Source organism: Amblyomma americanum, chromosome 5 (assembly GCF_052857255.1).
Source record: "Amblyomma americanum isolate KBUSLIRL-KWMA chromosome 5, ASM5285725v1, whole genome shotgun sequence".
Taxonomy (NCBI): domain Eukaryota; kingdom Metazoa; phylum Arthropoda; class Arachnida; order Ixodida; family Ixodidae; genus Amblyomma; species Amblyomma americanum.
The window spans coordinates 57020014-57032306 of NC_135501.1; the positions used below are offsets into that span (position 1 = coordinate 57020014).

Sequence of the window (12293 nt, forward strand, 5' to 3'; positions counted from 1 at the left end):
TCTGCCGGCTTTCTGCACTTCCATAAAGATATAGCAGCCAATATTTCTACATGTCAGCTAATATAGACAGTGAATACGTCTCCCATATAGAAACTTACCCATCAAAAAGTATTGCTTTTAATGCCATTTGACAAAGTCACTTGGCAGTGAAGCTAGTGGTTGAGGGCACCACACACACAAATGGTTTGTCACCTACATCTGACTGACAGCCCGACAGAACTCACTTTCAGATACTTTCCTGTTCTCCCTGCAATGATACTGTTATGGCAACAATGGACAGTTTAGTGAATAGCAGTTTATAATAAAAGCAGCGAAAAAATTAGACAAAACGTGCATGCTCTTCCAAACCTTATGCTTGTGTGCGCTCTTCTTTTTATACAATGTCTCACTATTTTGTGCAGTCTTCATATATACGAAAGTTCAGCTCCTCTCTCTGTCTCTCATAGCCTGAGTCTCTTTGGGACATTAAACCACCATAAACCAAACCAAACCATCAGCCCCTCTCTGATAGCAAGTGCATGTCAGTGAGTGACACAACACCCGTGAGCATCAAAAAAAAAAAAACAGAATTTCAATATTTCCCCCTTACACTATGGCAAAGAACTGAAGGTTGCAAGGCTGCATTGCAGCCTTCCGACCTACTAGAAGCGTGGCCCATTCCAGGACCACCCAAGTCACATTGGAATGTGCCGTATGTCGCACACAGAGACCACTCCTGGCATACAAAGCATTCGTGAAGTCTGTTGCAAAGCTTTCACTTCGTTATTCCCTAGTTTTCGTCCTCCTCTAGACAAAAAAAAAAAGAAGTGTGCTCTAAATAATTTTGCCATCTGCTCTCCACAGCTGTGAGGGCGCCACTTCAAGGCCAACACAAGACAGGCCGACCTAGTCACCCCACATGCATCAGCCACTCCCCCAAGGGCCACCCAGATAGCATTCTCTCAATGGCAGGCAGACGATCGCCATATCGCGCACCTACTCCCGTCTCCCCACGAGAGTCCCCAACACAGCTACACAGATAAAGGGAAGGAACCGGGAAGAAAAGGGAAATAACGGGACCGAGTGCCCGAACAAGCGTCCTTCACGGAACGACGACAAAGGGCTGTCCTTGGCCATGAGCGAGGCCCGCGTCGGCGCCATCGTGACGGTCTGGAAACGCCACAGCCCCCCCCCCCCCCTCCCCCCCATTCCTTGGGGAGCGTTGCCGAGGATCGTCGAGCGGCACGCAATCGGTTGTGCGCGGTCACGGAAAGCGCCAACCAACTGATAACAGCGAACCTCTAATCTTATCTTTCTGCCACAAACACACGCACGCTTTAAGAGTGAAACCCAGTAAAGAAACACACGCATGGACGGGGGGGGGCTCGTGGGTGTGGACGCAGCAGAGTGTAAGGGTCATCAGCTATTCTCGGTTGTCAGGCGCCCACTATACGCAGGATGACGTAGGAATAAGCAAATCACGAATGCCGCGCCTCCTTCACAGAGAGCGACCCGGCCACCACTTCCGCAGTGCCCGCGATCCGAGCAAGTAATCCAGCGGAAGCTCCTGGACTTCGTCGCCGACGGCTCCCTCTAAGAGCCCAAAACCGGAGGAGAATAAACCGAACAAACGGTATACCGACCCCGAGCAGGCAAGCCGCCCGCCAAATACCCCAGGGGCACACCCGAGAGGACTCCGAATAAGCGACCTGAAAAAAACTTCCACGACTTGTCTGCTCTTTACCCCTGGACTTAGCGGAAGGGCAGCGCTTTTGGGTTAGTAATAATAATTGGCTTTTGGGGAAAGGAAATGGCGCAGTATGTTTCGCATATCGTTGGACACCCGAACCGCGCCGTAAGGGAAGGGATAAATGAGGGAGTGAAAGAAGAAAGGAAGAAAGAGGTGCCGTAGTGGAGGGCTCCGCAATTTTTACGTTGCGGTCTTTGCGTTGCTTGCGTACGTAGCGTTGACAAACACGGCGGCGCCCTGCCCGCCGCTTCACAGCGATAACAGCTTCGTCGCTAATCCCTCGAGGCGATATCGTGTTCTAAACTGTTGTATTCGCCTTCGATTTGCCCATTCTTACCCTCGCATAAGGTTTCAAGCGACAAATAGCTTTTGTTTTTCAGACAGAAGGGCGATTTTTCAGCTGTTAAGCCTGACGAAGTAGCGTTGGTCGTCGTCATAGCAACGGTCTCGCTATGAATGGCTTGGCTTAAAGACTTGTCTTGGATGATTTAGGCTACAATCAGTGTCTGTGTTTCTTAGTAGATGGCGCTAGGCGTAACACGCGGCGTGCTTCGCGTACGTGTAACTATAAGGGTTTCAAACGACCGGCGTACAGGCTACATAGACTTCTCACGATTGCGTACGTGAACCCTCTACGTACGTGAAACTAAAACTCCCTATTTTCGACCACCTGGGGATCTTAAACGTGCACTGACATCGCACAGCACACGGGCGCCTTAGCGTTTTTCCTCCATAAAAACGCAGCCGCCGCGGTCGGGTTCGAACCCGGGAACTCCGGATCAGTAGTCGAGCGCCCTAACCACTGAGCCACCGCGGCGGGGTTTGAGTTAAAGAAAGTTAAGGACTGTGCGGCGTGCCTTTTGCAAGAGGCGGAAATAAGGAAGATGTCGTGGCTCTGGCACATTCGTAAGCAGGGATTGCGCATTGATGTTCACAGCCTGCTAGACAAAGGCTATGCGCCGGTACGAATAACCCGTTGACAGACGCGACGTCTCGTTCTTGACATAGCCTCTGCATATGGCCCAGATGCGAAGCGGCCACCCCAGGTGGCCTTCAAACGGAAAAAACGAAACCAGGTGGCAAGCGTTAGTTTCGGCTGGTGCCACTGATGGCGTCCAACCACCAGGCTTGCATGCATACGTGTAGTACAGTAACCGACGACCACACCGGTACGCATATAGAAAACCCGTGAGCGCCGACAGCAGCAGACACCCTTCGTGACCCCAGAAGAAGAGGGGAAAGGAAAACAAAACAAAACACGCACATGGAAACAAAAGGATACTAGTCAATAACGCAACGACTTTTCCTCCTCAAAGGACCCCCTTCCAGCAAATGGCATGGGTCGATTCTCATGACCCTGCTAGCGTGACAATGCAGGGCACGGCGCCACAATGGAAAGAAGGGTCTATACCCAACAAGAGAGGGACGGGGTTATCCCATTTCGTCTACCACTGCCTGCTTTGTCACACTAGCAGAGTCACGAGAAAAGTCCAACGCCATTGGCTGGAAGGGGTCCTTTGGCGGGCAAAAGCTGCTTCGTTCCTGAGTTGTATGCCCGGCTATGGTAACTCTAACGCTAGCAAGCACCATTACAGCAGCGCGCACAAGCGGGCCCCGCGCTTGCCGCGTACGACATCGCACGGGCAAAAAGGCCAAGGGCGTGGACCCCACTCCAACACCTACGCGGAATTCTGAAAAATAAAAAACGGTGCCCATGGAGAAAGCGGTCGCCGGAGAAGGGATATTTCCCAATCAATACGCCAGGATAAGAAATATAATCGGAGGCCGGGGGGGGGGAGAAGCACGATCAACGAGGCGGAAGCAGGCAGCGACGACAACACCCTTCCACCGTCGGACGGGGGGCGCCGGTGATGAGCGGCCCTAATCGACGGACAGGGCACTGCAGAGTGCTCGCGTGGAAGGGGGCACTTGCGAAACCCGCGCGGCCGGCGTACAGGGCCGAGCACAATCGATGGCCACCGCGCTATTAACCCGCGGGTGATGAAAGAAGGCCAAGGCTGCCTCCTCTTTCTGACTTTACTCCGGCCGAGGGGTGCTGCCCGTCCCTACCCCCGTCATCCTTACAATTAAACTCTTCCCTTTTCCCCAGCACCCACTGAGTGATTAAAAGGGAGGCGCGCCCTGTCAAATGACACCAAGTATGTGCACCGGGGAACGCAGGCACAGTGAGCGCCATCCCTTTGCGCATTTCTTTTTACTTAATCAGAATTGTATTTAGTGCGGTGACACTGCTAGGAGCATTATCCGATTTTGGGCATACGTACGTACCCCGTCCATCAAAACCTGCTCGGTGGCAGGCGGCCCATGGGCCTCACAGGTGTGCACACATGGCAAGCCTTCACTTAACTGGGAGAAGGGTACATCCAGGAGATGGCCTTCGAGGTAAATATGCCGCCAGCGTAAGGGCCTTTAGGGTAAAGGGCTTCATGGTAAAGGAGTTTAGGTCAAATGGCCTTAGCGCGTAAGGGCCTTCAGTGGCCATCGTAACAAGTGCAACTGCCCAATATTCCGCGCTTAGCCCTGCTTAACCGTGTGCTCATTTCTTCATCAAAATGAGCACTTCTACCAGTCCGGAAAACCTCTACGCCATCAAAGCGGACAAACAGTGACGGACCGTAAGACGCTTCGTGGCATGCAGCCAGATGAGTTGTCAAGACGTGCCAGTCGGCGCACGCGGTTTCAAGGTGTCCTTCCGCGACCCTTCAGGGCCATCGTTGTAGGCAAAAAAATTATCCAAGATAGTTACCGCACTACCCGCGGGTATCCGCTCTGGTACCCCTTCATCACGTCTGCATAGCCGGCGCTATCGCCCGAGCGCTGGTAACAAAACAACGCGTGTACCAGTTAATAGCGGTGCCATGTGTCCCTCTCGCTTCCTTTTCGTCCAACCCTTTCTCGCTTTTCCCCCATCCGCAACCACGTTTCAGTTCCGCCTCTCGACGCGTAGTGGTAGCATCTGAGTGAAGGTATAAAAAGTGAGCTCGAGACACAGCAACCACAAGAAGTGATCCCGAAGCGCAAAACGACTGTCATCCACATTTTTCGAAAGGTGGCCAGAGAGACGCTCAGCGCGGAAGCAGCCGCACTCGGCCTTGTATTGTACGGCCGAACGCTGCTCGGTCGTTCCGCTATCCTTCGGGACAGTGCTGGCAAAATGAGTCTCAACTTTGACGGAAACGGGGGCCTCTTCCACAATCGATACAGCTTCGAGAAGCGGCCCGCATTGAGTAGGCACAAGCACTGGCCCGGCACCGGTGACGTGCGAGCGTCGGCTGACGCACACGCCCGTGCGCGCTCCGATCGAGTCGCTGTTGCCGTGGCGACGAGGGCGCGCGCACACAAACAAGACACGCGAGCCTGCAGCGACGCGTGGAAGACCCCGACCTTGAAGGGCGCAGGGATCATCCCTCCTCTTGAACGGTGGCCGAAGCCCCGCTCCCGAATAATCCCCCACTCAGTGGGGCTTCCAGCGATGAAGACCCCATAGGGAGAGAGAGGCCAAAGGCGCTCGAGGGCCGGCACCAATGAAGTACTACAGCCAAAAGCCAGAACCACCCCAACAAAAAGTACACTGGCAACTCATCACCCCCCTTCCAGGGTGTCAGCAACCAGTGAACTGCAAAAAGCCCAAGCAGGCAAGATGGACTGCGAAACAGGCTGGTTCGGCGACGCCAAATTACGCTTCTGGCAACACGCAGACGATCGAGTGTGGCAGACAAATCGCGGCCCTCGGCTGAAAGGAACTCGCCGTCCCTGTCATGGCCAGTTCTCGGTGACATTCGCGTCATATTGCTGTGGATCGCAGCCGGTTACAACATTCACAACTGTCATTGAGTTAAAATATAATGGGATGGTAGAACACAGGCACATCCGTACGTTTGCAGTCATACTCCCACTGCCACACGGAGCCTTGCACGAAACGGAATTCAACCACACGTAGACAGTGCAAATGAACCGTTCCTGCGCGCTGCCGGCATCGCGTGCTCCCTTAGTGCACCGTACTACTGCCCCTGACTCTCATAGACATTCACCACTTATCTAAAATCCATCTCCGCTGTCAGGGCACTTCCGCCCAATGTGTTACTTAACAGACACACCCTTTCACTCACAATACAGACATTTGTTTCTATGTCAACAATGCCTCACAGCAGTTGTCGAGCTACGACATCACTGATCTGGCCTCAAGTTCTATCAGCAGTCTTTCCGCTGTCTCATCGCTGAGTCAGGCAGCGATGACTCGGTCAACTGAGAAGGGCTCTATGACATGCTCACCTAAATTGTACTGCGACTTGCCTTCAAAGTAATGCGAAAACAGCAAAGTAACGACTGTTTTATGACAGCTGATCTGTTTGGATTCAGCCCAGCAGACTTAGCTATGACGAAAAAACCGCGAGCACGAGAAAAAGTTACACCGCTGATTTGCCGAAAACCGACCTGAAATTGGCTTATCGAAGTAAACGTGCATCAGCATGTGAACGAAGAACAGAGAGCATCTGGAACATCGATGAGGGTCACCAGCAATCGGTGACCGATCAAAGGAGTCCACGCAACAACTCCCCCTCCATCCACACGCGACAGCCAAGTGATCCCTTCCAGTTTTCCCTCGCGTGGTGGTGCGGCTTAGAGCGCAATGACCGGGACACCCAAATTCACGGCACCGGCAGGGTGACGCGATGGTGCTGCTGCACTGAGACAAGCAAGAAGGCAGTGCGGGGAGGGACACTCACAGCCTGTACTCTTTCATGGCTTGAGACATCACTGCGCGCTCATCACACGAAGAAGGCTCGGACGGCAGCAGACGATGCCCGGGGGGAAGAGCCGCCCCCGGCCGAAGTCTTGCGCGGCGGCGTGCGAGGTCGTCCGGCCACCTCCACTCATCGCAAACCCGTCATCACTCCTCTGGCGCACGCACAAAACAGCACCCGGAATAATCGCGCCGAGACGAGAGAAAGAAAAAAAAAACTTCACCCCAGCCGGGAATACGCGAGGAACGGGTCACGCACGTGAAGCACGCCGCGGCCGGCGCTGCAGTCAGTACACGCGGTCTCTGACGCCGGCTTTCGAGCGCGCGATGCTTGCCGGGACGACCGGCAAACATGGCGTCGCCCATAGTGGTGGCGCTGCGGTCGCCAGTGACGTCTGGCGTCCGTATCGATTATAACAGGGGGGTGGAGGATCTCCCGCGGATTCCGCCTCTTTTTGGGCCGCGGGCGAACAAAGCCAATTCTTTTGTTCCAGTGGCCGGCAGTGAGGAAGAGGAGGAAAGGGGGAGAGGCGGCCGGCGCCGCGGTGGCGGCGGCCACGATTCGTCCGGATCGAATCGTGCAGACGCGGCGACAGCGATGAGTCACCCCCGCGGCGACGGGAGAGGTCAAGCGTTCGCCAAGAGTGCCGGGTCGAAGCTGTCGGGCGCCGACCGACACCAGCGGTTTCTGAACCGCTCGAACAACAGGGAGAGGAGGGGATTCGCAACGGTGTGGAGACAGTCGAACGGCCGCGCGGAATGGGGCAAGACAAGTGGGACACCTGCGACACCGATACCATGGGATACGGCGTACAGCTCTACTGCGACTGCACTGGGACCCGACCTCACATGGAGACCGCCAAATCCCTCATAAAAGCGCCTATGCAGTAAGACGACTAACTCCTCCATGGCACACATACCGAAGTCGGACAAGTGTGACTCGGGAGTTAGCGCCAACTCAAAAGAGCCACGCCTGTGGTCAGCTGCCGGAACAAGAGGCGAGGCCAGGAGACGTCATCCGGAAGAGAAAGTCCTTCGAGAGCGCAACCCAATCGACCCGAAAAGCACAGACTAGCGTCACGGTCTCTCCTAGAGAACAAAATCAGCCGCCACTTGAGCCGCCGCCAGGCCGCGCGTAGCGCGATACGTCACAGTCACAAACGCAGCGCCCGGCCCGCGTAGTGACCGAACCAGGCAGGCTAGCTCTCCTTCGCCAGGAAGAGCGGCCCGCGCACGTGCCTAGCGACCAGGAAAGAAGCGGCACAGCTCGGTGACCACGGAAACAGCGGAAGCGTGGCGGCGAGCAATCGGTGCAATCTCCTTTGCGTAACAGAGGACACAGCTCGGGGAGGAAGAGGCAACAAAGACGACGCGACCGCCGCTTCCTCCAGGCCAGCATTTTTTTTCTGCCAGCGACTGACTCGGAAGGGAGACCCAGCCTGTAGAGCCAACTATACGCGTGCTCCGACGGGGTCACCACGGCCACACACGGAAACACCAGCAAAAAGCGGGAGGAGGGAGACTCGACTTCAGCTAAAGGCGACAGCCGCGTTTACACGAATGAGACATAAGTCGACTCCAGTCAACACCCTCTGGAGAACTCAAATTCTATAGAGGGCGTTGTTCCAGTTCACTTTCAGAGGGAAAGAGCAAGTCTTGAGAAGGAAACGCTGGCTCGTCCTCTAGTCTCTTCCTCTGTTTTTACACTTCCCCTCAAAATGTGGACTGGACCACTTCTGTCGCATCCGTGTAAACGTGGCTTATGCAAAAGAAGGGCGTGACGCAAAGAGATACGGTATCTCCAATCTCATTCACCACGTGTTTACAGCACATAGTCAGAGATCTGGACTGGGAAGAGTTGGGGTAAAAGTTAACGGTTTAGATTGTGGAGTTTAACGTCCCATAGCGACTTGGTGCACGTGGAACGCCGTAGCGCAATAATTCGTCGCCCCGGGCTTCTTGAATGCACACTGACATTGCACAGTGAAGAATGCCTTGCTATAATCTGCGATTCGCTGATAACATTGTCTTGCTTAATAACTTAATGGGCGCACTGCAAATATGATCGATGAGCTAGAAAGGCAAAGAAAAGTGGTTGGACTAAAATTATTATGCAGGAAATTAAATTAATGTTCAACACTCCCGGAAGGTAACCGCACTTTACGATAGGGAGCGAAGCACTGGAGGTGCTGAGAGAATAAATCTGTTTACATACGGCAGGTAGTGACCGCAGATTCGGATCATGAGAGCGAAATAACTATAGAAGACTAAGAATTGAGTGGAATGCGTCTAGTAGGCACTCTCAGATCATGAATGACAGTTTACCAATATCCCTCAAAAGAAAAATATACAACAGCTATAGAGCTTTATCCTACCGCTACTCACCTACGCGGCAGAAACGTGGAGGCTAACGAAAAAGGTTGAGCTTAAGTCGAGTACAACGCAGCGAGCTATGGAAAGCAAAACGAAAGGTGTAACGTTGAGAGACCGGAAGCGGGCAGACTGGGTGAGGGAACAAACGCGGGTTAATGACATCCTAGTCAAAACCAAGAGGAAGAAATGGGCTTGGGCAGGGCATGCAAAGCGAAGGCAAGATAACCGCTGGTCCTTAAGGTTAGCGGACCGGATTCCGAGAGAAGGCAAGCGTAGCAGGGGGCGGACGAGATGCGGAAGTTTGCGGGGATACGGTGGCCGCGGCTGGCAAAGGGCCGGGTTAATTGCAGAGACATGGAAGATGCCTTTTTTCTGCAGTGGGCGTAGTCAGGCTTATGATGACGGTGAAATAGTATGCTTCGCTAAACTTCGGCCATTGTATACCTTCGTCGTACAGCCTGTGATGTATGACGTTTGCAACGCCGTCATCTACCAGATGCGCTCGAATGGAAGGCGCCATCGGACAGGAGAGGGACTCAAGTGGTATAGCAGGGTGGAGGCACCCACCATTAATTACGTCCACCCAGCGTCCCTAGCCGGACAACGGCCCGAAGTGCGCCGCTGGGGCGCACGACACCGCTTTCAAGGCCCCGAAGGAACAAAGATAGCCGCCAAGCGTTCGCTACCATCGGATGACTTCAGGGAGCGCAACGCGAGTGTAGGCTGTCCTCCAGCGCACTTCCTATTTTAACAACAAGTGCACGGGTTCGCGCGAGAGGCAGCGTGCCGACAACACTCGATCTGGATTGGAAAACGCTTATTATCAGCTTGAGTTATATTGTTGATCTTGTTAGGTGGCCGTCAGTGGAGACTGGCGGCGACCTCTTCGGCTCTCGTCACCACCTGTACTTGGGTTTCCAGGTCGGAGCTGAGCAACAAGGTCTCCCACGGGCCCGGGAGCGCGAGCCTCTTGGGCGATATTGGTGGGGGATCTCTCGGACAGTCCCAGAAGATGTGGTCAACGGTGGCTTTGCCGCCGCATTTGCTGCACTCCGGCTCAAATCTATCCGGGTACACATGACTGAGGACGGCTGGATTAGGGAGAGTTTTTGTTTGAAGTTGTCTCCACGCTACCTCCTGTTCCTTGCTTAGGCTTTTATGCGGAGCAGGGAAGGTTAGCCTTTCTAGCCTGTAATGCTGAGTAATCCCACGGTAGGTATTAAGGCCGTCTCTCGTCATTTCGACGTCCGAGTTAGCATCCACATCGCTCGAAGAAAAGCGACTGCAGACTCACTGCCGGTTTTCCTCGCGGCCGCACGATGCAACGCTGGCTGCAGAATGCTTGTCCCAAGACACTGGTGTCAACACAGTGGAGGCGTTGGAAATCTGCGCCTCTGAACAGGCACCATCTCGATGATACACACCGAAACAAAGAACTAAGAGTGCCACGACCCGCTAGAAGCGAACGCAATGTCACGACCCTTATACGGAGATCCAGATGCAGCGAACCGTAGACCGCGGCTTTGTTATTTGCGTAGACGAAGGCAGAGTGAAGTCAGCCATTTAGGTGGCACGCGCTATGGGAACCGAAGCCCCGTGGGGTGGGTATCAATCAGGTCTCGCCGCGTGTGAATTCGCTTTTCCCAATCTCCATATTATGGCTTCACGGCAATTGAGTGTCCCTCTTGTAAGAAGCAACACTGGCAATCCAGATTTGGTCCAGAAATGGAAAGGCTTGGACCACTCCCCGAGCGGGAAATTTTTAATGAGAAAACCACGCTGAACACTTTTTTTTCAACAAGACACCCCAACAAACACCGGCTACTGTGGCGCACAAAAAAAATACAAGAAAGCCACACACGACAAGCCCGCCATGAACCACACGAACAAGCCCAACTTTTCGCCTGTCTCCGAGAAATACATGGTCCAAATGGACGAGAATCCCCCGCCCACCAACACTGACCTATGACGGCCATGGATATAATGCAGCCCCTGTAACTACGGGTTGCACTCGTAATGCATCGGAGCACAACGAAGGGCGCTTCCCCACGCCTTAGTTGTTAAAGGGGCTCTAATGGGAGCTCCGAATAAAGATGAGGCATTCCTCCATGGGATGTTATATGATGCCACCTGACGAATTTCACCACCAAGCTGAGTTTATGTAGTCAACACATGAATTTCAGCGTCTTAGCGCCTTTCCCTTCCCTCTCGTCACTTTGTGCACGCTCAAGACGACTGCCGACGAAAGTGACAATTGTTTTTGTTTTTTTTTAGGGAAAGGAAATGGCGCAGTATCTGTCTCACGTACCGGCGGACACCTGAACCGCGCCGTAAGGGAAGGGATAAAGGAGGGAGTGAAAGAAGAAAGGAACAGAGAGGTGCCGTAGTGCAGGGCTCCGGAATGCAGGGCCCCTTAAAGGAGTTACAAGCGATACCTTTTCGCCTTTCGTCTGTATAATGCAATTTTTATTTCGCACAACATACAAGCCACACATGTACCCAGTTTCTGCAGCCCACACTAGCCTTCGGCTATGGGTCCAAACAGTGTTTGATAAAATTTGTACGGCATAAAGAGAAACGAAACGAAAGAAACCAAAAATGAATACCGCCGCGGTGCCTCAGCTGTTCGGGATCAGTTCCTGGCCTCGGCGGCCGGATTTCCACGCACGCGAAGCGAGAGAAGAAAAAAGCACCGCCTTCGTAGTCTGCGCGTGAAAAAAAACGTCATTATTAAGAGACAAACATGGCGGTTCGCGACGCTTAATTCCCCCTGAAAGCGCATCCTCCCGTCGGGCGGTTCTTATATCGTGCCCTCTGAGCCTAGACCAGTATAGGCTGCATGCGGCAACACCTCGTAATGCATGCACCCGAGGACTGCCGGGAACCCGTACGGGCTTCGGCGGACCCGGCAGACGAGCAGCCCACGCCAAAGTCTGCACACCACGCCGCCGACAATTGCATGCAGTGGCGCTGAATACGCGGCCACGAGACTCCTTCCGACGACGCGGAAGACGAGCAGCAACGTCGCGTCGCGTGCGGCCACGTGTGCTATCGAATCGCAGGTGATTCGAAATCAGCTTCGCGTTGGCAAATTCGAGCGCGTTTAATCGACTGCGCGGACAAAACCCGCACTTCCGCATCGGCGCTGCACACGTCGACAATGCGCGCGGACTCGAAGGAGCGCCGCGGTCCGCTACACACATCACGTGCAAAGCAGAAAACGGCCTCGGGACTTCCCGGCGTATTTAAAAGAGGTCAGGCGGCGATCGAAATTCCAACCGGAGTAGCCCCTAAGCTCTGGGTAGCCCTGCACATACCGGTGGCCTGGGGACACGATTTTAATTAAACGTTTTGCGCGCTCACGTGGAGGACGCTGAAAGCAACGCAGGCCCCGCATTGCCGCAAATGCTCGCCCGACTGCAGAGC

At 54.0% G+C, this 12293-nt stretch overlaps 1 protein-coding gene across 7 annotated transcripts in view; it reads right to left on the reverse strand.

Annotated features, from left to right (window-relative positions):
- Positions 1-12293, reverse strand: part of Klc (kinesin light chain) — a 116241-nt gene that overhangs the window by 57783 nt on the left and 46165 nt on the right. The window lies entirely within an intron of this gene.